The sequence below is a fragment of the Tenrec ecaudatus genome, chromosome 12 (genome assembly GCF_050624435.1).
Source record: "Tenrec ecaudatus isolate mTenEca1 chromosome 12, mTenEca1.hap1, whole genome shotgun sequence".
Classification (NCBI taxonomy): domain Eukaryota; kingdom Metazoa; phylum Chordata; class Mammalia; order Afrosoricida; family Tenrecidae; genus Tenrec; species Tenrec ecaudatus.
The window spans coordinates 89,498,043-89,525,566 of NC_134541.1; the positions used below are offsets into that span (position 1 = coordinate 89,498,043).

A 27,524-nucleotide genomic window follows, 5' to 3' on the forward strand; every position below is an offset into this window, starting at 1 on the left:
GGTCAATAGGGTTTTATTTACACTGTGAGAAAATGGTACAAGGCAAGACGTCACATATGCAAAAGCTCGAAAGGGTGATGAAAATGCTTTGAAATAATAGCAATGATGGCGCAATATTATAAACAATTATAACAAGTGTCGTTACTGTCCCTGAATTATACACTTCTGTGTATATTTACACGTAATTGTGTTCTTATGACTAAAACAGATGTATTATTTATAATAACTTATTTAATAAGTGAATACATGTAATAGTGATAATGAATAAATGTGTGTATCTATCTGTACACACATATGGTAGAGCCAGTTGAGACTCCTAGCATCCCTATGCAGGAGGCCGCAGAATGAAAGACTGCCTGGTCCTGTGCAATGCCTACAATTGTCTGTACGTCTGAGCCAGTTTTGCAGTCACTGTGTCAGTCATCCCTATGAAGGGCCTTCCTCTTTTCACTGGCCCTCTACTTTACCAAGCATGATAGCCTTCTCCAGAGACAATTCTCTTGATAATATGTTCAAAGTAAGTGAAACAAACTCTCGCCACCCTTCCCTCTAAGGAGCAAGGCACATGCTGCCGTACTTCTTGCAAGACAGTTTTGTTTGTTCTTTTGGTAGTCCATGGTACTTTCAATACTCTTAGCCAGCACCATGATTCAGATACGTCCATTCTTTTTCAGTCTTCCTAATTCAATGTCCAACATTTCACATGCATATGAGGCAATTGAAAACACTGTGGTTTAGTTAGGCATGCTGTAGTCCTCAAACTAGCATCTTTGATTTTCAACACTTTAGAAAAGATTTACCCAATTCAATACAACATTTGATTGCTGACTGCTGTTTTCATGAGCAATGATTGTGGACCCAAGAAAGATGAAATCCTTAGCAATTTTACAGCTTGTCTTTTTTTCTTTTCATCATGATGTTATATATTGATCCAGTTGTGAGGATATGGGTTTTCTAGCTATTGAGTGGGAATCCAGACTCAAGACTATAATCCTTAATCTTCATCAGCAAGTGATTCAAGTTCTCTTCACTTTCAGCAAATTAGGTTGGGTCATCTACATTCCGCATGTTATTTATATGCAATACTGATATCTCATCCTTTTACATAGAATCCAGCTTCTCTGATTATTTGTTTACAATGATAGATTGAATAATTGTGGCGAGAAAATACAACCCTGAAGGACACCCTTCCTGATTTTAACCCAGGCACTACCCCTTATTCTCTTTATACGTCTGCCTCTGGATCCACGTGCAAGTTTCATAAGAGAACAGTTCAATATTCTGGAATACCCATTCTTCCATAGTTTGTTAAGATCTACACAGTTGAATGGTTGGGCATAGCCAATGAAACGCAAGTCAAAATCTCTCTGGTAGTCCAAGATCCATCTGATATCAACAATGGTATTCTTTCTTCCAAGTCCTCTTCTCAATCTGACCCAAACCTCTAGCAACTCCTGACAACCATTGTTGGATGATATTCAGCAAAATATCATTTGCATGTAATATGAATGATACTGATCTATAACTTGAGCATTCTGTAATATTGCCTTTCTTTTGGATGTACCCAAACATGGATCCTTTCTAGTTAGTTGCCCAACTAGCTGCCTTCCAAATTTCTTGGCACATGGGAGTAAGTGCTTCCAGTGCTTTATCAGCTTGTTGAAATTTTTCAATTGGTATTCCATGAATTCCTGGCATTTTGTCAGTAGCATTGGCTCTTGGTCATATGCTAACTCCTGAAATGATAGGTTGTTGACTAATTCTTTTTGATATTGTGACTCTGTGTATTCTTCCCATCTTCTTTTGATGTTTCACAATCAGTGAGGAGTCTATGTGTCACAGAAGAAGCATAGTTACATGTTGAAGTGCAATCCATAACTAAACCAACAGCTACTCCACAGGAAAAAAGTTCTAAACAGTTCTAAACCACCAGCCCCTCCCCTGGAGTAAGATGAGGCTTTGTACTTACTCTACAGAGTTATAGTCTTGAGGGGTCACGCTCTCGCCCGCTCTCTTTCCGCCGCCATCTTGGCTCCGCGTCCCTGTGCAAAATGCCCGGTGAGGCCACGGAAACCGTCCCTGCCACTGAGCAGGAGTTGCCCCAGCCCCAGGCTGAGACAGGATCTGGAAAGAATCTGACAGTGATGAGTCAGTACCAGAGCTTGAGGAGCAGGATTCCACACAGGCAATCACACAACAAACCCAGTTAGCAGCAGCAGCCGAAATCGATAAGGAACCAGTCAGTAAAGCAAAGCAGAGTCGGAGTGAAAAGAAGGCTCGAAAGGCTGTGTCCAAACTGGGTCTTCGGCAAGTCACAGGGGTCACTAGAGTCTCTATCTGGAAATCTAAGAATATCCTCTTTGTCATCACAAAGCCAGATGCCTACAAAAGCCCTGCTTCAGACACTTACATAGTTTTTGGGGAAGCCAGATCGAGGATTTATCTCAGCAAGCACAGCTAGCAGCTGCTGAGAAGTTCAAAGTTCAAGGTGAGGCTGTCTCGAACATTCAAGAAAACACACACACTCCAACTGTGCAAGAGGAGAGTTCAGAGGAAGAGGTTGATGAAGCAGGTGTGGAAGTTAAGGACATAGAATTGGTCATGTCGCAAGCAAATGTATCCAGAGCAAAGGCAGTCCGAGCCTTGAAGAACAACAGTAATGATACTGTAAATGCTATTATGGAATTAGCAATGTAACCATCTGAAAACAAAGGACACACACACCGCCCGCCCTTTTTTTTTTGGTGTTTCAAAAGCGTAACTATGTTTGGTTTGAAATTTGTACTGTTTTATCAATAAAGTTATGGCTTGGATGAGAAAAAAAAGAGCTATAGTCTTGAAAATGCACAGGGACAATTCAATCCTATCCTATGAGGTCACTGAGTGGGCATCAACTCCATGGTCATGAGTTGGGGTTTTTGAAAATATCTGTTAATAAAATCGATAAGTATTGCAACTTCAAGTTTGAATTTTTCTTGAGTTTGGTCACTTTAAGATGTTGACGGTATTCTTCCTTTAAAGTTTCTAACACTAGGTCTTTGAACATTTCATTATAATATTTTACTTTGTCTTCCAAATCTCCCCTGATTTTTCTGTTCATCTCTTTTACTTCCTTATTTCTTCCATTTGTTTTAGTTACTGTACAATTAAGAGCAAGTTGATATTTTAATCAAATATCAACTATACTAATTATCATCATAACCTTTCATATATCTAGTTTAAATTATTTATTTTCTTATCTCAATGTCTATGTTTTATACCAACATGTTTTCTTTATTTTAAATCTGACTGATCTTTGAGATACTGTCTTAGTCTTTTCATATGCCTCCCATTTTTCCTTTTCATTATACATATGCTTATTTTATAGCTTTCATTTTATTATTTTATCTGTAATTCATATTGTTTCATTATTAATGATGTTTTATATTATGGATGAAGGATTCTTTGTAATGCTTTTTTATCATTCTAAATCATCTTCATTTAGAATCTGATGTGATCTGGATTAAGACTGTGTTTCTAAATCAATTTTGAATTCATTTTTGTCAAGTGTCCAAGGTTCATCTGCCTTAGGACTGCCTTATGTGTTATTTATTTAGGGCAGAGGTTTCTGAATAATTCAGAACTATATATTCACATCACAAACTGATTGAGGACATACTGTGATTCTGAGAGCTTAGGTTAAGAAATACATGCTTCCATTACATCTGATTCTGCTAGGGGATGACAGCTTTTATACAACACTCTTTTGCTAATGTATATTCAGCTTTTTATAGACTATTAAGGAACAGTCGCAATTAATCACATTGCATTTGATGTTTCTTATTTTCTTTGAGACTCATCTATTCAATTTAAATTATAGAAATATTATTATACCTATATTAGAGTTCATGTTGTGAATTTTTATCCTCTAAAAGAGTCATATGTAGAATGACAGAGTTGTATATTTCAGAGACTTGTTTCCAGGATTATAAAAAAGCATTATTCTTTCTCAAAGTGATTAAAAAAGGGGTAGCATTGTCTGAAATTAATAATAATTGCACTGTTACAACCATAAGTCTAATTTTAGCGACCCTACTGCAAACCATATTCAGAGATCTGGAGATGAGGAGAGGTGGGTAAAATGCATAAAAGCCCCAAACACTAGTTTGCTGTTATATTTCTATCACTTTAAATGTTCTTAGAGGGTTTGCAGCTTCTTAGTTCTTGGAGTATAAGAATAGATATCATGTCTGTTTGTTAAAGTTATAATCTCCCCAATATTTGTGATTCATAGTACATTATGTAAATAATTTGGTGCTCCATCTTCTGCTTACTGAATCTCCTTCAGAGGATTATTAATTTTCTTTTTTTCTCTACTCGTACAATTTTGGTACCTTCAAATTTCTCCACATGAAGCTCTTAGGCTCTTTGGAATGAAGGGATACAAGCAAGAAGTGAAAGAAAGTACTTTTTTTTTAACAACGAAAACAGTAGTAAAAGGGTTGGCAATCAATTATTTTTAAGTAAAATAACAAAATCCTTTTGATTCTCAGTAACTGGCATAGGATGACGAATCAAAAGGATTAAGCCACTGTCTTAGGCCACAATCCCTAAACTCACTGCAACAATTTCCATTCTGACCCATAGAGACAGTACAGGGAAGTATCGAACTCCCCCTGTGTGTAAAGCTTCACCACAGCGATGAGCCTCATCTCCTGGCGTGGAGCTGCTCTGGTGAGTTCAGTCTGCTAACCTTCAGCTAGCAGAACAGCATATAACCCGCTACACCACTGGGATTTCTTGGATCACAAGCAGGATTTTAAAGTTTCAATTTCTCTGAATGTGATTCACAAACAGTTAACACATTTATTTATTTAAATAAAGGAGGAAATTCTGAGATAGAGTCAGGACTATGTAAGCTAATTTTTCTAGGTTAAAATGTAATACATTTTCTTTCTTTTGTTTTTGTTTATTTGTTTTGTCGTCAATCACTTTATTGGGGGCTCCAACACTTCTTATAACAATCCATACATCCTTTGTGTCAAGCACACTTGCACATATGTTGCCATCATGCTTCTCAAAACAATATCTTTAAACCCCAGCCCTACCAAAGGTCCTTGGAGATCCAGTATGGGCAGGAGATCAACACTCACTGAGGGAAAATAAGAGACCACCATATAGAACAACCCCACCCATATGAGGACAAAGGGAAAACAGCACCCAGGATAGAATTGGCTCAATAGTGGAAACAAGGCAAACAAAAACCACACATGCAACACAGCAGATAAGAGAGGTAGGTAGGAAAATACCCAACACAAAAGGTACAAGATGAGATCACAGACTCCACAAATGGGTGTAAAACACTGAATATCAGTGTCCTGAACTCAGGCATTAAGTGGTAGAGGCTAACAGACTGCCTAAGAAAACATAAGCCATCGATCTGCTGTCTCCAGGAGACACATCTCAAGCTTGCAGACAAAAACAGGTTGAGAATAAAAGGCTGGAGAAAAACACACCAAGCAAATAGCAATGCAAAAAAGCAGGGGTGGCGATCTTACTATCTGACAAAATTGACCTCAAGATACAGGCCATAACAAGAGATAAGGATAGAGCAGCCTGTTCACGGAGAGGACCACATGGCCAGTGCCACTATGAGACATGACACCCCTCACTGACACAGTGCTACAGGGGACACACCGGAGACACAGTGTGGGAATTGCACCCAATCTGATCTCGCCACAGTGAGGCAAAACACTAAGGGGGTGCAACAGAACAGCTAGGGAATGGAGCAGTGAGGTCCCAGTGAATGCTGATTATGGACTTTGGGGCCAGCACATGGTGTCCCAACAGACTGGTCTGGAAAACACTCCTAAAGGCCAACAAACAATCCTTGAACTAAATACAAGCTTTTCTTTCTTGTGGTGTTTTGTTTTTTTGTCATTGGTTTGTTGTTTTTTTGTTATATATTGTTGCATGGTTTTGCTCTGTCTTGCTTTTGTGCATGTTATTATCTCCACGGGTCTGTCTAAATAAGATAGGCTGGATGAACTATCTGGAGGAAAAACAACAGGACCGAGAGTTCCAGGGGGACATGGGGGGGGAGGGGCATGGAAAGGAAGTGATATTAACAAACCCAGGGACAAGGGAACAACAAGTGGTCCAAATCAGTGGTGAGGATGGTTTGGGAGGCCTGGTAGGGCATGATCAAGGATAATGTAACAAAGAGGAATTGCTGAAACCCTGGTGGGGAGTGAGCATGATAGTGGGACAGGAGGAAAGTCAAGGGAAATAGAGGAAAGAGCTGGGAGGCAAAGGGTATTTATAGAGGTCTAGCTAAAGACATGTACATATGCAAATATATTTATGTATGAGGATGGGGAAATAGATCTATGTGCATATATGTATAAGTTTATTATTAAGGTGGTAGAAGGACATTGGGCCTCCCCTCAAGTACTCCCTCAATGCAAGAATACTTTCTTCTATTAAATTGGCATTCTATGATGCACACCTCCCCAACACAATCGCCGAAGACAAATGTGTGCATAAACAAATGTGATGAAGACAGCTGATAGTGCCCAGCTATCAAAAGATATAGTGTCTGGGGTCTTAAAGGCTTTAAGGTAAACAAGCGACCATCTAGCTCAGAAGCAACAAAGCCCACATGGAAGAAGTGCACCAGCCTGTGCAATCATGAGCTTTAAAAGGGATGAGATATCCAGCATCATCAGAACAAAAAATCTTACCATGGTGAATGACGGGGGGTGGGGGGGGGGAGTGGAGACTCAAAGCCCATTTGTAGGACACTGGACATCCCTTTGCAGAGGGATCTCGGGGAGGAGGCGAGCCAGTCAGCGTGCAATGTAGCAACAATGAAAAATACAACTTTCCTCTAATTCCTGAATGCTACCTACACCCCCACTCTCATGATCTGAATTCTTCCTTGCAAGTCTGGCTGGACCAGAAGATGTAAACTGGTACAGATTGGAACTGGAAACACAGGCAATCCAGGGAAGAGGATCCCTTGAGGACCAGTGGTGTTAGTGGCGATACTGGGAGGGTGGAGAGAGGGTGGGTTGGAAAGGGGGAACCGATTACAAGGATCTACATGTGATCTCCTCCCTGGGGGACGGACAGCAGAATAGTGGGTGAATGGAGATGTTGGACTGGACCAGATATAACAAAATAATAATTTATCAATTATCAAGGGTTCATGAGGGAAGGGTAGTAGAGAGAGAGGGGGAAAATGAGGACCTGATGCCAGGGGTTTAAGTGGAGAGCAAGTGTTTTGAGAATGATGAGGGCAATGAATGTAAAAATGTGCTTTACACAATTGATGTTTGTATGGATTGTGATAAGAATTGTGTGAGTGTATGAGTTCCTAATAAAATAATTAAAAAAGAAAAAGAAAACAAGAGGCAAGGAGGGGCAGTATACAATGCTGAAGGGGACAATAGACCAAGCACCAATAAGCTTAATAAATATATATTCACCCAATGATTGACTCGTGAAATTTGTAAATCAAATACTCCAAAAGGCGAAAAAAGAAATCACAGGCTCAACAATTATAGTTCATGACTTTAATACACCACACTGAAAGAGACAGATCATTGGGAAAGAAACTCAACAAGGAGGCTACAGATTTAAACAGCACATTTGGACGACTTGACTTGATAGATATTTACAGAGCTTTCCAACCACATGCAAAAAATTCCCAGTTTTTTTCAAGCCCACAATCCATATATTTGAAAAGAGACCACATGCTGGGTGGGACACAAGTCAAACTGCAGTAAATTTAAGCACATAGAGATTATACAGACATCTCTCTCAAATCACTTTTCCAAAAGGCTGGAAATCAACAGAAGGGTGGTGAAGAAAATAAGGGAAAACAATTGGAGGATGAATAATTCTCTATTGGAAAAGGAGTGAGCATTGACTCAGATCAGAGGTAAAATCAGGAAGTTCCTAGAAACCAGTGAGAACAAAAAGACAGCATATCAAAACCTATGGGATACAGCAAAGGTATTTATCAAGGAAGGTTGATAGCAACAAATGCACACATGTAACATGAAGAGAGACTCGTGGATGATATGCTGGCACAAAACTTACACCAATTAGAGCAGAGTTAACAGAACAACCCTACTAATAGCAAGATGATATAATAAAAATCACAGCTGAGGTACAGTAGATGGAAAGCAAGAAAACTATGGAAAAATTAATGCAGCTGAAAGTTGGTTCTTTGAAAGAATTAACAGAATTGATAGGCCGCTGGCAAACCTAACCAAAGAAAGAAAGGAACATATAACAATTGCAAGGATGAGGGATGAAACGGTGGACATTATAACAGACCCTAATGAAATCAAAAGGACAATTATACAGTACTATGAAAGCCTATGATCTAACGAATTCAACAATTTGGAAGATATGGACTAATATTTGAAAAAAACAGTCCCTCCCTAGACTATACCAGATGGATGTGTATAACCTCAATGGACCCATAACAATGGAAGAAATAGACAAGGTTATTAAGAGATTACCAACCAAAAAATCCCCATGGAGAGATGGCTTCACAGTAGAATTCTACCAAGCATTTAAGGAAGAAATGACACCAATCCTACACAAACTCATTCAGAACATAGAAAATGATGGAAAACTCCCAAACTCTTTCTATGAAGCCAGTATAACTCTGATACCTAAAATGGGGAAAGATCCCACAAGAATTAGAACTACAGACCAATATCCATATGAACATTCATGCAAAAATCGTTAACAAAATACTGGCCAATAGAATACAAATGCATATTTAAAAAATAATTCACCATCACCAAGTGAGATTCATACCACAGATGCAGGGATGGTTCAACATACAAAAGAACATCAGTATTATTCGCCACATTGGCAAGAAAAATGATAAGAACCACATGATAATATCGATTGATGTGGAAAAACCATTCAACAACATCCAACACGCATTCCTGTTTAAGACACACTAGAAGATAGGAGCAGAAAGAAAATTCTTCAATATTATACAAGCTATATAGGAAATACCAACTGTCAACGTAGTCGTTAATGGAGTAAAGACAAGAACAATCCCACTGAAAAGGGGGACCAGACAAGTTTGCCCCTTTTCTACCTCCTTTTAAGATCATATTGGAGGACCTAGCTAACAACATAAGACAAAGAAAAGACATTAAATGTATTCATCAGGAGAGGGAGAGGTGAAATTATCACTGTTCACAGACAATATGATTCTAGACATCAAAAATCCCCTAAACTACACAAGTGGAGTGTTGGAAGCAGTAGAGGAATATGGAAGAGTGGCAGGATAAAAGATCAATAAACAAATCTATCAGACTGCAATAAATATCAGACAAAATCACAGAAGAGACAAGGAAAAAGGTAATACTCTTTACAATAGGCAAGCATAAATTGAAATATCTAGGGATACACTTGACTAAAAATAAATGAAAGATTTGTATGAGGAAAATTGTAAAACACTACTATAAGGAACCAAGAGTGACCTCAACAAATGGAAGAACATCCCAAGCTCATGGATTGACAGACTCAATATAGTACAGATGTCAGTTCTGCCCAATGCCATCCTGATATGAATACCACCATACTTCTTCAAAGAATTGGAAAAACTGATTACCAACTTCATATGGATGGGGAAGAAGCCAGAATTAGCAAAGAACTCCTCAAGTAGAAGGACACAGTGGGAGGTCTTGTTCTACCTGACTTTAGCACGTGCTGTACGACCACAGTAGTCAAAACAGTGTTGTACTGATATAACAACAGATATTCAGACCAATGGAAAAGAGTTGAAGACCCAGAAATAAAAACATCAGCATACAGGTAACTGATCTTTGCTAAGGGCCCCAAACATATTAATTGGGAAGCAGATGCCCTCTTCAGTAAATGGTGCTGAAAAAAATGGATATCTACCTGCAGAAAAATGAAGCAACACCCTTACCTCCCTCCATGCACAAGAATAAACTCAAGGTGGATCACACCTTGAGATAAAACCACAAACAATTAGGGCCATTGATGAGGGAATTGGGACAAACTGAGAACCTTGGCACAGGGAATACAGTGGCTATCAGAAACAGGAAGGATACAAATAGAGAGCAGTCACATATAGACAAGTGGAATATACTGAAGATAATTCACATGTGTGCATTGAAAGAATTCACCAAGAGAGCAATAAGGAAGTCCACAGACTGGGAAAACATCAGACAAAGACCTTATTACTAACATCTGCACTATTTTGCAAGCTTACAATAAGAAAAAAACTAACTGCCCACCGAGGAGATGGGCAAAGGACCTCAACAGAAGTTTCACAGAGACTGAAATCTGAAAGGCCAATAAATGTATGAGAAAATGTTCCTGATCATTAGTCATAAGAGAAATGCAAATTAAAATAACTATGAGATACCACCTAACACCCTCAAATATAGCCCAATTCAAAAAAATCAGAATGCAACAAGTGTTGGAGGGGCTGTGGTGAGATAGGAATCTCATCCACTGTTGGTGGACCTGTAGGTATGTACAGCCACTATGGAAATCAATTTGGCGACTCCTAAAACAGATGGAAATTAAGGTAACATACGACCCAGCAAAGTACCTACTGGGCATACACCCAGAAGAGGCAAGAAACAAACTACGGCCAGACATCTGTGCTCCAATGTTCATTGCAGCACAGTTCACAATTGCAACGAGTTGGAAACAACTCAAATTCCCATCAATGGATTAAAAAAAAAACCAATGGGTTAAAAAAAAACAAATGGTGGTACACATACAATGGAGTACTACGCATTGCTAAAAAGCAGTGATGAGCGCATGAAACATATTGCCACAAAGGAAGGACTGGAGAGAATTATGCTCCGTGAAGTAAGCCAAGCACAAAAGGACAAGGACAACATGAGTCCGCCGAGGCAACTTTATAAAAAAGAAAAAGAAAAATGCAAAAGGGGCACAGGGAAAAAGCTACTGTATAAAGCCAAGCTTTGAATATACTCAGTACTTCAGTCCATCAGACTGTTGTCCTCCCAATCCCGTGCTTTGTACATGTCTCTTTCTTTTTTTCTTTCATCCACATACCTCATTTCAGATGTATCTTGATGTGGGATAGCTGATCTAATCACCCGCAAGCATGATAGTGGAAAAGAGGAAATTAAAAGGAAATAGAAGAAAGAACTATCAGGCAAAGGGCATTTATAAAGGTCTAAATGCAGGCATGTACATATGTAAACATATTTATATAGGATGGTGGGGAAATAGATCTGCATGTATATTTTTATATATTTCGTATTAAAGCAGCAGATGGACAGTGGACCTCCACTCAAGTACTTACTCAATGCAAGAACATTTTTTTCTTTTAAATTGGCATTCCATGATGCACACCTTCCCAACACAATCGCTGAAGAGAAATGTGTGCATAAACAAATGTGGTGAAGAATGCCAATGATGGCCGGCTATCAAAAGATATAGCATCTGGTGTCTTAAAGGCTTGCAGGTTAAAAAGCAGCCATATAGCGCAGAAGCCTCAAAACCCACATGGAAGAAGCACATCAGTCTCAAGGTGTAGAAGGGACCAGGTATCAGGCATCAAAGAACAAAAAAATCATATCAGTGCTTGCCCACATTACCAACAGGATCACTGAAGACAAATGTGTGCATAAGCAAATGCGGTGAAGAAAGATGATGGTGCTTGGCTATCAAAAGATATAGCCTGTGGGGTCTTAAAGGCTTGAAGATAAACAAGTGGCTATCTAGTTTAGAAGCAACAAAGCACACATGGAAGAAGCACACCAGCCTGTGTGACCATGAGGTGTAGAATGGATCAGGTATCAGGCATCAAAGAACAAAAATCATATCATTGTAAATGAGGGTGAATGCAGAGTGGAGACCCATAGCCCATCTGTAGGCAATTGGACATGCCCTTACAGAAGGGTCGCAGGGAGGAAATGAGCCAGTCAGGGTGCAAGGTAGCAATGATGAAATATACCACTTACCTCTAGTTCTTAAATGATTCCAACCCCTATTATCATGATCCCAATTCTACCTTACAAATCTGGCTAGACCAGAGAATATGAACTGGAACTGGAACTCGATGGGCACTGGAAACACAGGGACTCCAGGATAGATGATCCCTTCAGGACCTGTGGGGAGAGTGGCGATATGGGAGCGTTGGGTAGAAAGGGGGAACCAATTACAAGGATCTACATATAACCTCCTCTCTGGGGGACGGCCAACAGAAAAATGGGTGAAGGGAGATGTAAGATATGAAATAATAATTTATAAATGATCAAGGGTTCATGAGGGAGGCATGGGGAATGAGGGGGGGAAACGAGGAGCTGATACCAAGGGCTCAAGTAGAAAGCAAATGTTTTGAGAATGGTGATGGCAATAAATGTACAAATGTGCTTGACACAATGGATGTGATAAGGGTTGGACGAGCCGCCAATATAATGGTTAAAAAAACACCATAGACATCATTAAATTAAAAGAATTTTTACTGACCTAATAATGATGAAAATATAAAGGACAAATTATATGTCACTGAACGAAACAGAATTCCTGAGTGATATCATGTACCTCAGACATGCTAGTGCCAAGAACTACAAAGTATTATTTAAAAAAAACAAAGCAAAACTTTGAGAGAAGTGGTGTTTTACTTCAGAAAACACAATATTCCATAATATCCCAAAATATTCCAAAAAACATAAATGTAAAACTTTGGTTCAGACGGTAGAACTGCCCTGAAGTGTTTTGAAATCCCTTCGTGAGGAGAGGGGGAAGATGGCCGACAGGGACACCCGCATACTCTGAGAGCTCCTCCAAACAAAGCGGGATTGGCGACCAGGTAGCTGAATAGTAAGAGTCTGGTGAGTGAAATATCCCCCTGGGACAGCACCCCAGTCCTACCCCACGTATTTGTCCGGAGCAGGGGTCTAGGTGAAAGAGGACCGGACTAGTGGGCCATCTCTGGCCACTAAGCTGCCGTGAGCTCACTGGCGACCGGCTTAGGCTCCATCCCCAAACCGGACGCCAGCCCAGAGCCGCTTGCCTGCCCTGCCTACTCCAACGGCCCACTCCCCACTCCCCACTCGTGGATCTCCACTGGGAGAGAAGCTTTCCTCTTCCGCAGTTCCCCTCTCCCCGCAGGGCAGCGATCTGCCCTTGGGCCCATGTCCCTCCCTCCATTCATCCAAGCTCAGGGGAGCGGACCCGCGGATTGTCTGGCGACCCCCACGGGGGACCATCCACCCGCACCGCTGCCGCGGACCTCTCCACCTGCCCTCCGTGCGCTGGCCTCCCACCCCAGCCCGCCCCCGCCAGCCCCTGGCAGCCTAGCGCCAGCTCCACTCCTGGCGGGGACCCTGCGCTGAGCACTTCCCGCCAACAGGAGCCATAGCCCAACCCGCGCCTGTCCCGGACCCTGAGCTTCCGCGGAGCGCCGCGCCCCGCGCTGCTGAGTCTGCCCACCAAGGGCCCCCCCCTGCGCAAGGCACAAGAGTAGGTGCCCTCCCCAGGGTGCTGCAGGGACCCCGGGGGCCACGACTCTGAGCCTGAGCAGAGGAAGGGCGCCATTGCCCCCTGCGGTTTCGCGCCAAGCCTCCTTTGCCGGCGCCATTACCCCCTGCGGTTTCGCGCCAAAAGGGCGGAGAGCGAACACCATTGTTCCCTGCAGTGTCCCGCAGCTGCCTGCGCAGCTATCCAACGGGCAGATCAAACACTCCACCTGCAGTGGAGCCTGGGTCTCGGCTTTGCAGTCCCTGAGGAGCCGTCAGTGAGCTCCAGCCAGCTCTCACCACCTGGGGCCCTGTTGGGTCCCCAGTGCCAGCCCTAAGCCTGCCGCAGCCCGCCCCAGCCACCCCAGGAGACGGCACAGTGGCCTGAGCCTCCACACAATAAGGTTACTCCTGTCCCCCAGAAGCATGGGGCCTATTAAAGGATCAAGGAAAAATCAACAGACCACATCACTCCCAACAAAAAATCAGAAAAACGAGGCACTTTAACAGACCTAACGTCACTCATAGAAGAAACAGATATAGATCAGCCACAAAAGGAAATCTTCAGAACTCTGCTTGCAGTAATACAGGAGCTAAGAGAAGCAAACCAAAATAAGGATGCAACGATAGAAGGGATGAAATGCACAATAGAGGGGATGAAGTCCACAATAGAGGGGATGAATACTATCCACCAAAAGGAACTGCAGAAACTAACAGAGGAGGTAGCAGAGGCCACACAAAAGGTCACAGAAGCTATATCTAGGCTTGAGGAGGCTGAGAACCGTATCAGTGAACTCGAGGACGCTCAAACCAAACGAAGCAAGCGAGAGAAACAATCAGATAGGAAAATTAAAGAAACAGAAGACAGCCTGAGATCAATGACAGATGCTATGAAGAGGAATAATATTCGAATAATCGGTCTACTGGAACACAACATAACACACAAATCGACCGCCAAGATAGCAAAGGAATTCCTGGAAGAAAATTTCCCCAACCTAACAAAGGAGAATCCGACTCTCATACAGGAAGCAGAGAGGACGCCGGCTAAGCTAAACACCAAGAAGAACACGCCAAGGCATATAATTGTAAAATTATCCAACTTAGAGGAAAAAGAGAAAATTCTACGAGCATCAAGAGAAAGGAAGACAGTCACATACAAAGGAGCGCAGGTAAGGGTATGCTCAGACTTATCAGCTGAAACCATGAAGAGGAGGAGAGAATGGAGCAGCATCTTCCAAATTCTGAAAGATAAAAATGCCTCCCCCAGAATCCTATACCCTGCCAAGTTATCCATTAAGATAGAGGGTAAGATAAGGGTCTTCCAGGACAAGGAAGAACTCAAAAAATATACTGCAAGTCACCCGACCCTGCAGAACATACTGGCTGACTCACTATGGCCAGAAGATCAAGCTCCAACTAGAACCTCCAGGAGACCACCATATAGCCCATCTCCATCTAGAAGCCAACATGCCAGCAACACGTACCAGGACAACACGGTCCCAGATGGAAAAGAGGACAGGATAGAAACCCTCCACTCAAACGCAGTACACTGATATGAAGGAAGATAGGCAAAGACCCAAAACACAAAACAGAATATGGCAACCATGAAGCCAGAGATTGTAATAATCACTTTGAATACAAATGGGCTCAATTCATATGTTAAAAGAAAGAGGCTGGAGGATTGGATTAGAAAACATAACCCATCAATCTGCTGCCTGCAAGAGACACACCTTAAGCAAGCAGACAAGCATATGCTGAGAATAAAGGGCTGGCAGAAAGTTTACCAAGCAAATGGTAACTCCAGGAAGGCAGGAGTGGCTATCTTAATCTCCGACAAAATGGATCTCAAGATCCAAAACATAAAAAGAGACAAAGAGGGACATTACATAATGCTCAAAGGCTCAGTAAACCAGGAAGCAATAAGCATACTGAATATTTACGCACCTAATAATGGTGCGGTAAATTTCGTCAAACAAACTATTAAAAAAATGACAGAAGAAATCACGGAAACAACAATAATAGTGGGGGACTTCAACACTCCACTATCAGAGAAAGACAGGTCACAGGGAAAGAAGCTCAGCAAAGAGGCCAGAGAGCTAAACAATGTAATTAGGCAACAGGGCCTGATAGACATCTATAGAGCCTTTCATCCCAAAGCAAAAGGTTTCACATTCTTCTCCAATCCACACGGATCTTTCTCAAGAATAGATCACATGCTGGGGCACAAGGCCAGCCTGAGTAAATTCAAACACATAGATATTATCCAGACGTCTTTCTCAGACCACCATGCCATAAAGCTGGAGATTAATAGGAGGGCACCCAGAAAAGCAAGGGTCACCAATTGGAGAATAAACAACGATCTCCTGCGACATGAATGGGTTAAGGTACAGATCAGAGAGGATATCAGGAAATTTCTAGAAACTAATGAGAACGAGCATACAACATATCAAAACTTATGGGACACTGCAAAGGCAGTTATCAGAGGTAGCTTGATATCACTGAATGCATACATGAAAAAAGAAGAAAGGCGTATGACAGATATGTTAACACAAAACCTCCAACAACTAGAACAGAGTCAACAGAACTACCCCTCCAATAGCAAGAGAAAAGAAATAATAAAAATCAGGGCGGAGTTAAACCAGTGGGAAGACAAAAGAACAATGCAAAGGATTAACGCAACTAGAAGCTGGTTTTATGAACGAATTAATAAAATTGACACTCCCCTGGCAAAGCTTACCAAAGATAGAAAGGAACAATCATCAATAGCCAGGATAAGGGATGAATCGGGGGCAATAACAACAGACCCCAATGAGATAAAAAGGATAATCACAAAGTACTATGAAGGTTTGTATTCTAATGAATTCAGAAACCTGGAAGACATGGATAAATATTTAGAAAAACAATCTATCCCTAGATTATCTGAGACAGAGATCAAGAACCTCAACAAACCCATAGCGAAGGAAGAAATAGAGAGTGTCATCAAAAACCTACCAAGGAAAAAGGCCCCAGGGCCAGATGGCTACACAGCAGAATTTTACCAAACATTCAGGGAAGAGCTGACACCGATCCTCCACAAAGTATTCCAGAACATAGAAAAGAACGGCAAGCTCCCAAACTCATTTTACGAAGCCAGCATTACTTTGATACCCAAACAAGGAAAAGACCCCACAAGTGTAGAGAATTATAGACCAATATCTCTAATGAACATAGATGCAAAAATCCTTAACAAAATATTGGCCAATAGAATACAAAGGAACATCAAACATATCATTCACCACGACCAAGTAGGATTCATCCCAGCGATGCAGGGATGGTTTAACATCCGAAAATCCATCAATATCATACACCACATCGAGAAGAAAAAGGATAAAAACCATATGATAATATCCATAGATGCAGAAAAAGCATTTGACAACATCCAGCATCCATTCCTAATCAAAACACTCATGAAGATAGGATTGGAAGGTAAGTTCCTCAAGCTCATACAAGCTTTCTATGAAAGACCAACAGCCAACATCATAGTCAATGGAGAAAAGACAAGAACAATACCACTGAAAAAGGGTACAAGACAAGGATGCCCCCTGTCCCCTCTTCTATTCAATATCGTTTTGGAGGTTCTGGCTAACAACATAAGACAGCGGAAGGACATCAAAGGGATCCAGCTGGGAGAGGAGGAGGTGAAACTATCGTTATTTGCAGATGACATGATCCTATACATTGAAGACCCCCAAAACTCCACAGTTGGAATACTTACAGCAATAGAGGAATACGGAAGGGTAGCAGGATACAAGATCAATAAACAGAAGTCGGTAGGGTTTCTATACACATCGGACAGGGCCATGGAAGAGGCGATTAAGAGGGAAGTACCCTTCACAGTAGCCAAGAACAAACTGAAATACCTAGGAATATACTTAACAAAAAATACTAAAGACCTTTATAAGCATAATTATAAAACCCTATTACAGGAAACCAAAAGTGACCTTCACAAATGGATGAAGCTCCTCTGCTCATGGTTAGGTAGGCTGAACATAGTAAAGATGACAGTTCTTCCTAAAGCACTCTACAAGTTCAATGCTATACCAATCCAATTACCATCAACCTTCTTCAAAGAATTGGAAAAACTGACCACCAACTTCATATGGAGAGGGAAGAAACCCAGAATTAGCAGAGAACTCCTCAAGAAGAAGGACACAATTGGAGGACTCGCCCTACCTGATTTTAATGCCTACTACACAGCTACAGTGGTCAAAACAGCATGGTACTGGCACAATGATAGACACTCAGACCAGTGGAAAAGAATAGAAAGCCCAGGAGTAAAATCATCAGCATATAGACAACTGATCTTCGACAAGGGTCCCAAAAACGTCAAGTGGGAAGCAGATGCCCTCTTTAATAAGTGGTGCTGGAAACAATGGATATCCACATGTAGAAAGTTGAAACAAGACGTCTACCTCACCCCATGCACAAGAATACACTCAAGGTGGATCACAGATCTAGAAGTCAAACCCCAAACCATCAGGACCATTAAGTAGGGTATCGGGACTAATCTCAGAGCACTGGCCCAGGGAGCACATAGGCTCACTGCAACAGGGAAGGGGACACACACAGGTGATCTGGAAATCGACAAATGGGATCTAATAAGAATAAAACACCTGTGCACCTCGAAAGACTTTGCCAAGAGGGTGACAAGGCAACCCACAGACTGGGAGACGATTTTTAGTAATGACACGTCCGACAAAGGGCTCATTACTAAAATCTACAACACCATCATGACCTGCAAAAAGAGGAAAACAGTTAACCCCCTAAGGAAGTGGGCAAAAGAAATGAGAAGAACTTTCACTAGAGAGGAGATCAATATGGCCAATAAATATATGAGAAAGTGCTCGAAGTCCCTTGCCATAAGAGAAATGCAAATCAAAACAACCATGAGATACCACCTAACACCCCTGAGGCTAGCCCAGATCAGTAAATCAGAGAGCAACAAGTGTTGGAGGGGCTGTGGTGAAATAGGAACCCTCCTCCACTGCTGGTGGTCGTGCAGATTTGTACAGACACTGTGGAAAGCAATCTGGCGATACCTAAAGAAAATGGAAATTGGTCTACCTTACGACCCAGCCATCCCTCTACTGGGCATATACCCGGTTGAAGCAGCAAATAAAACACGACCAGTCATATGCGCTCCAATGTTTATTGCGGCACAATTCACAATAGCAAAGACTTGGAAACAGCCTAAGTTTCCATCGATAGACGAGTGGATTAGCAAACTTTGGCACATACACACAATGGAGTATTATGCAGCACTAAAAAGCACCGATGAGCACATGAAACACGTTATTTCATGGGAAGAGCTGGAAGGAATTATGTTAAGCGAGGTAAGCCAGACCCAAAGGGACAGGTACAACATGAGTCCCCTGAGGTAAGTACAATCAGCATGACAGAAATGGGGCATTAATCCACCCAAGGGGAGGGTATGGTTTATATCTCCACAGGGAAAGTGGGACCAGACTTCAACCCAGTGTCGCAAGGTGTGAATGCAATATCCCGGCGTGGAGGACGGAACCGGTGGAGAGGTCTGGGAGGCTGGCCCCAGCACCATAAATTAAGTGGATTCCTGCCCCTCCCCCGAAAAGAACTTGTTCCAAAGGACGACATTGACTCTGCAGCTATGGGAGATGGACTTATTTGATCAGAGCACACGGAAGCAGATGAAGGGGCAGGAGGAGAGAGTGGAGCACAGCCTGGCCCACCAGGCCGTGATGATGATGTTCCTGAGTAGAGCAGCCAGTCCACAGAGAGAACAACATGGTTGGCCCTACTATGAGACATGATGCCCCTCAGTGTCTAAGGGCGATACAGGGGACAACACCGGAGACACAGGGTGGGAATTGCACCTGACCTGATCCCACCACACCGAGGCAAAGCACTGGGGGAGTGCAGCGGAACAGCGAGGGAATGGAGTGGCAAGGTCCCCAGGGAATGCTGAAAGTGGACTTTGGGGCCAGGGCGTGGTGCCCCAACAGACTGGACTGGAAAACGCTCCTAAGGGCCAGCAAAGATCCCTGAACTAACTACAAGCTTTTCTCTTGTGAACTGTTTTGTTCTGTTCTTTTTCAGTGGTTTGTTTTGGTTGTTTTGTTGTCTGGTTGTATACTGTTGCTTTGTGTTCCTCTGTCTAGTTTTCGTGCATGTTAGTGACTCCACAGGTCTGTCTGAATAGGACAGGCTGGATGAACTATCTGGATGAAAAACAACGGGACCGACAGTTCCGGGGGGACTTGGGGTGGGGGGTAGGGGGGGGTAAGGAAGTGGTGTTAACAAACCCAGGGACAAGGGAAAAACATGGGACCCCAAATGGTAGAGAAGGGGGAGTGGCAGGCCTGGTGGGAAATGATCAAGGGTAAGGTTGCTTAGAGAAGAGGTATACTCTAGCCCAGGTGGCGATGAAGCATGGTAGTAGGGCAGGAGGAAGGTCAAAGGAGATGGAGGAAAGAGCTAGGAGTCAAAGGGCATTCATGGAGGTCTAGACAAAGACATGTACATGCAAATATATATAGGAGGTTGGGGAAATAGATCTTTGTGTCGATATTTATAGGTCAAGTGTTAAGGTGGCGGAAGGACCTTGGGCCTCTACTCAAACACTCCCTCTATGCATGAATACCTTCTTTTATTAAATTGGAACTCTATGATGCTCACTCTCCCGACACAACGGCTGGAGCCAAAGTGGGTGAACAAGTAAATGTGGTGAAGAAAGCTGATGTGCCCGGCTATCAAAAGAGATAGTGACTGGGGTCTTAAAGGCTTGAAGATAAACAAGCGGCCATCTAGCTCAGAAGTAACAAAGTCCACATGGAAGAACACACCAGCCTGTGTGATCGAGTGGTCCCAAAGGGATCAGTTACCAGGAATCAAAGAACAAAAAATCATATCATTGACTGCACACCTCCATGATAGGATCGCTGAAGACAAATGGGTGCACAAGCAAATGTGGTGAAGAAAGCTGATGGTGCCCGGCTATCAAAAGAGATAGTGTCTGGTGTCTTAAAGGCTTGAAGGTGAACAAGCGGCCATCTCGCTCAGAAACAAATAAGCCCACATGGAAGAAGCACACCGGCCAGTGCGATCACGAGGTGCCCAAGGGACCAGATATAAGGCATCACGCAAAAAAAAAAAGAAAAGATATAAGCGTGTGTATGTATGTGTATTTATGTGTATATGTATATATGTATGTGTATATATATATATTATATTAAATGAAGGGGGAAGTGCAGAGTGGAGACCCAAGGCCCAAGTGTCGGCCAATGGAGATCCCCTCATAGAGGGGCTTAGGAGAGGAGATGGGTTAATTAGGGTGTGAGGTAGTATCGATGAAGAACACAGCTTTCCCCCAGATCCTGGATGCTTCCTCCCCCCAACTACCATGACCCGAATTCTACCTTGCAGGGCTGGATAGGACAGAGGCTGTACACTGGTACATATGAGGGTTGGAGATACAGGGAATCCAGGGTGGATGATACCTCCAGGACCAAGGGCGTGAGGGACGATGCTGGGAGAGTGGAGGGTGAGTGGGTTGGAAAGGGGGAACTGATTACAAGGAGCCACATGTGACCTCTTCCCTGGGAGAGGGACAGCAGAGAAGGGGGGAAGGGAGACCCCGAATAGGGCAAGATATGACAAAATAACGAGGTATAAATTACCAAGGGCATATGAGGGAGGGGGGAAAAGGGAGGGAGGGGGGGGGAAAAAAGAGGACCTGATGCAAGGGGCTTAAGTGGAGAGCAAATGCCCTGAGAATGATTGGGACAGGGAATGTATGGGTGTGCTTTATACAATTGATGTATGTATATGTATGGATTGTGGTAAGAGGTGTTGGAGTCCCTAAATAAAATGTAAAAGAAGAAAAGAGAAAAAAATGATTAGGGCAAAGACTGTACAGATGTGCTTTATACAATTGATGTATGTATATGTATGAACTGTGAAAAGAATTGTATCAGCCCCAATAAATTGTTAAAAAAAAACAAAAAAAATAAACTTTGGTTCAACCAAAGTTGCTTGTCAAATGTGGTTTGCGTGGCACGTCAATTGGCAAAACAAAGCACGTTTTCTATAAATTCTGCAGCACCACTGTGCTAGGAGCATAAGCCGTGTGATATAGCCAAATGATTCACCCCTTTTTAAATCTTCCTCATCTCAATTATTTGTTTCATTTGGCCAGCTATTTATTCAAATGGATCATGTAAATAGCAACTTTAGTATATTTTGCTTGAATGATTTGCAAATAATTTTGTATATCATCATGGAGATTGAAACACGTCTTTGATATTTCAACAACAAATCACCGCCCCCCATCATTTGAAGCTACTAAGAATGTTCATTTGATTTCTATTAATGAGCACCCCCTCTTCCTCCTTTCCCACTCTCTTTAATCAGTTATAAAAGGCAAGTCTGCTTATTTATAAAATCCTCATTTCCTGACAGTAAATTGAAAATCTAAAAAAAATGTTAGAAGTGGCAGAGCAAAATGGCATAGCCACTCAGGTATTTTGTTCTCCTGAAAATCTATTTTCAATCGCTACTTTCGCATTTAAATGCTTTGTACATTAGCCTTCACCATTTCAGAATCTAGAATTTAAAAAATTATCTTGACTACTGTTGGAAATTCCTTTTTAAAATACCAAATGACAGAGCAAAGTTCTAGAATGTATACAAAAATACCCTCTTTGTTTCTTTAATTTTTTCATCAAATGGTTGGAACAAAGATAATTTGGATTGTCTTGACTTGTCAACCTAGTAGATGAATTTTGGTCCATTGTTATTTTTTCATGTGTCTAAAAAGAAATCTGAGCAACTGTTTCATAAATGGATTGGCTAAATAGGGTTATGCCTTTGTGTTAAAAACAAAACAAGCAAAAATGTAAGGAACTTTAAAGTCATTTGCACTTCATCCCAGCTCTAATTTTGTAAGGCTTTGCTCTGCTTGTTTAAAGTCAGGTCACAGTAGAGAAAGACTAATAATGTGTTTCAGGTCATGAGAAGAATGGTGCATTCTTCTGTTGCCACCTCAGTTTAGCATCAGTGAAGACACAGGCTCGGCAATATAAAGGCAATAGTCTCTTGAAGAGCTAAATTTTATTTGTGCACTGCATCAGCATAGCCCCAAGGTAACATTGAAGACATTCCAAAGTATTGCTTGAGAATTTGTCAGTCATTCTCAATGACAATAATGAGAGTTTTATAGACAGGTTTAAATGAGAGAGTCTTTTTATTTTCAAACCTTTTTTTTTTTTGGCAGGGATACTACTGATTCATGAAGCAGTACTTTATAGTATAAATGTTCCTTAAAATGATTAAATTAAATGGTAGAATTTCCAAAAGTTCATGGATAAAATGGAAAGAAAAGATAATGGAACTCCCTGGAATTCATGTGTTTTGGTGAATGTAATCAATTATTGCTTTATATAAACTCATTAATCAAAGTGATTGTTTAAAATCTTGTACCTTTTAAATGTGTGCATTTTATTATCCATTCCCCACACTATATTTCAATTCTTTCAACTGATACATTTTTATTCCATGTAAACTAAAATAATCACTGCACTTATATCATATAACTAGACTTATCAAACCTAAACACAGGATCAAGATTCTTATGTTTTTATATTGATGATGTCAGTTCACTGTGTTAGTCCAGGAGGTAGACTAGAGGAACAAATTCATGGACACTCATATGCGTGTACGGGAGAACTCTATATCAAAGAGCAATTTTACATGAAGAAAACATCACAGCCCAGTCCAGATCAAGTCCATAAATCCGATATTACCCCATATGTCGATCCTAGTCCATAAATTCTATTTTAGACTCACGCAGCCATGCAATGATACAAAGTGCAGGGGGATCACAGGTCAGTGGGTGGGAAATATTTGGGATCTATTGGTGGTAAGAGCTTCTCAGAACTGATGTGGGTCACCATGTGGCTCCAGGGCTCTGGCTGCATCAGGGTAGATTCATCAAGCTTGTCACCAGGAATGCCCCGAAAGGAGGAAGTGTATCTGGCCGCCATTGAGCTATTTACCTCCTCTCACCTCCAAATGAGGTCATCAAGCTGTGATCTGACTGACAAGCTAGACTCCACCCGTTCACTCTTAATATTCTCAAGTTGACATCAGATTATATAGCCACCACATTCACCCAATGATCGATTTATGAAACAGAATTATACTTCAAACCAAACCCTTTGCCAGTTATTTGGATCTGACCTATAGCAACTCTGTAAGACAGATTACAATTGTTCCTGAGATTTTCTGAGGCTATCAGTCCTCACAGAACCACATTATCCCATCTTTTCCTGCAGAACAGTTGGTAACTTGGCACTGCTGACCTTTGCGTTAGCAGCCTAATGCTAACCTACTCTCCTACCAGGGCTTCTTGGCACTACAGTAGACACTGGGAATGTGATCATGGGTATAATCTCCCTACTGAGTTTACTATTATTGAGACTGACACTAACTGAATACGATACAGCACAAGTGCAGGTGACTTAAGAAGGATAATAGGTCAGTCAAGGAAAGTCATTTGCAAAGAATGTTGAGTTAAGATCTTAATTACAACAAAAAAAATCTTAATTACAAGGATGTGGGGGAAGACCAGCCCCACACAACTAATCATGGGTTCGATAGGCACAATTGTATGGTGGAGATACCTCTAAAACCAATTTTTAAAGATCCATATTAATGCCAATTTTAAAAAAATGATTCATCTGAATGTGGAAATCATTGAGCAAAACCACTAATATCATATGAAAGTAACATTATTGAAGCTTATTTATAAATAGTTTTAATGGTACATCAACAGGAATTTCCAGAAACCCAAATAGGATTCAGAAGAAGACTTAGAAGGAGCATTACCAGTTCTTATGCCAGAGCAATGCCTACTGAAACAAATCATGCCAGACAGATGTTTGCTTGTGCTTCATAGATTCTGTGAATAAATTTGAATGTGTGCTTCATAAAAACTTGTGGTGTCATTGAACAGTGGAAATTCCAGAACACTTAAACTGTGTTTATATGGAACCTGTAAATAAACTTAGAATTAGTGATTGGAATATCTAAGGAAATATCACATAGTTTATAATCAGGTAAGGTTTGCATGTTTTTACTATATTTATTCAATCTGTATGCTAAGCAAGCAGCCAGACTATATAAAGATATATGTGACATAACGGTGGGGGAAATATCTTTAATAACTTGCTATGTGACACAACCATGTTTGCTAAAAGTAAAGATAACTTTAAAAACCTTATTGATGAAGGCCAAGGACTATAGCTTTCAGTATGGATTCGATCTTTTTTTAAAAAATCATTTATTGGGGGCTCATGCATCTCTTATCACAATCCATACATCCATCCATGTGTCAAGCACATTTGTACATTTGTTGTCATCATCATTTCAAGACATTTTTTTTTACTTGAGCCCTTGGTATCAGATCCTCATTTTTCCCTCTCCTTCCCTCATAAACCTCTGATTATTTATATGATAGCCAACTAAAAAGGAGAGGGGGAAAGACATGGGTAGTAGGGTAACAGCATACTGACCCACCCAAGAGGAGGGTGTTGTTTATATCTCCCCAGAATAAGAGGGAAGAGACTTCAACCCATTTCGTCAAGACTTGAATGCAACACACTAGCATGAAGCAGGGAACCAATTGAGAGGTATGAGGGACCAACCCCAATCCCAACTATGTGGACACCCCCCACTCCTCCCAGAATAATTCACTTCAGAGGACAGCACTGAAGCTATAGCTCAGGGAGAGGAACATGTCTGATCAGAGCACACAGGAGCAAATGAAGGGGGAGGGAGAGAGAGTGGAGCACATCCTGGCCCACCAAGCCCTGAGGACAATATTCCTGCTCAGAGCAGCCAATGCACAGAGAGGACCATAGGGTCAGACCCATCATGAGACAACCCACACTGACCCACAGTGTTGCAGGGACAACACTAGAGACACAGTGCCTGATCTGGCTCCACCACACAGAGGCAAAACACTAAGGGCGTGCAACAGAACAGCAATGGGAACAGAGCAATGAAGTCCTCTGCGAATACCAAAAATAGACTGTGGGACCAGGATGTGAAACCCCAGCAGACTCATCCAGGAAAACACTCCTAAAGCTCAACAAACAGACCTTGAACTATTTATAGACTTTTCTTTTGTTGTTGTTGTTTTCTTTTCTTTTGTTGCTTTGTTTTGCTCTGTCTTATTTTTGTGCTTACTATTGTCTCTGCATGTCTATCTAGATAAGATAGGCTGGATAAACAATCCAGAGGAGAAAACAATGGAAATGATGGTTCTGAGGAGACAGAAAGTGGCTGGTGGGTGTTAGCAAACCCAGGAACAAGGGAACAACAAGTGATCTAAAATCCATGGCAAAGAGGGTGTAGGAGGTGTGGTAGGGCTTGATCAAAGGCAATATAACCGAGAGGAATTACTGACCTAGGTGAAGGCTGAACATGATAGTGGGACAAGAGGAAAGTAAAAGGAAATAGAGGAATGAACTATGAGGCAAGGGGCATTTATAGAGGTCTAAATACAGGCATGCACATATGTAAGTATATATATATATGATGATAGGGAAATAGATCTATATACATATATTTATAGAATTCTGTCAACATAAGGAAACAAAAATCCTTATAATTGGAAAACTAAGTAACTTCATGTTAAACAGAGGGAAAAAATGGAGTTGTTGCAAAATATTTTTTAACTTGGATCCACATTCCATGCCCATAGAAATATCAATAAAGAAAGAAAATAACAAATTGCATTGGATAAATCTACTTCAAAAACCTCTTTAGGAAAAGGTGTTGGTAAAGTATGCTTGGCAAAACAATAAAATTTAAATCTTATCATATGCTTGAGAAAACTGGAAAGTGAATAGCAAAGACTTATAAAAATGATATGTTTGGAGTATGTTGATTATGATGATGTTGTTGTTTGGTGCTACCATCCAGTTGTTTCTTACCCATAGCAACCCTATGCATGAGAGAAAAAACAGTCACCATCCTTTGCCATGCACACACTATGCCTGATCCCATTGATGCAGCCACCGTGTCAATCCATTTTGTTGAGAGTTTTGCTCTTTTTCTCCCCTCAACTTTACCAAACATGATTTCTTTCTCCAGGGACTGGTCTCTGCTGACAATATGTCCAAAATATAGTAAGGAGCCTTACTTATTCCAAGACAGAGCAACCTGTCAATTTTCTTCTCCAGTACTACAATCCAAATGCATCTTTGCTTCTACAGCTTTCCTTATTCAATATACAGTTTTCACAAGCATATGATGCAATGAAGGATGCCATGGCTTGGGTCAGGCACACCTTAGCCCTCCAAGTAACATCTTTGCTCTTCAATAATCTAAATAAAGAGGGCTTGTACAGCAGATTTACCTAGTGCAATATGGTTTTTGGACTCTTGACTACTACTTTCATGAGCATTGATTGTGGATCCATGACGGACAAAATCCTTGAAAACGCCAATCTTTTATCCATTGCTCATGATGCTACTTTCTGGTCCAGTTATGAGGATTTTGGTCTTTCTTAATTTAGTGGTCATCCATACTGAAGGCTACAATCCTTGATTTTTATCAGCAAGCAATGTTGTGTCATCTGCATACCACAAGCTGTCAAAGGCCTTCCTCCATTCTTGATGCCTCATCTTCTTCATATACCTCAGCTTCTCTGATTATTTGCTCAGCATTCAAATTGAAGAAGTATAGTGACAGGATACAACCCTGACACACACCTTTCCTGATTTTAAACTTGGCAGTACTCCTTGTTCTGTTTGCACAACTGACTCTTGATTCGTGTACAAGTTTAGAATGAGCACGATGAAGTGGTCTGGTATTCCCACTCTTCTCAAGTTATCCAGTTTATTGAGTCCACACAGATGAATGTCTTTGCATAGTCAATGAAACATAAGTAAACATCATCTAGTAGTCTCTGCCTTCATTCAAGACCTACCTGACATCAGCAATGATATCCTT

The 27,524-nt window shown here is 41.3% G+C and overlaps 1 pseudogene; it reads left to right on the forward strand.

Moving 5' to 3' along the window:
* The first annotated feature begins 2,051 nt into the window (after positions 1-2,051).
* On the forward strand, positions 2,052-2,697 carry LOC142422580 (nascent polypeptide-associated complex subunit alpha pseudogene; annotated as a pseudogene).
* Positions 2,698-27,524: the final 24,827 nt, after the last annotated feature.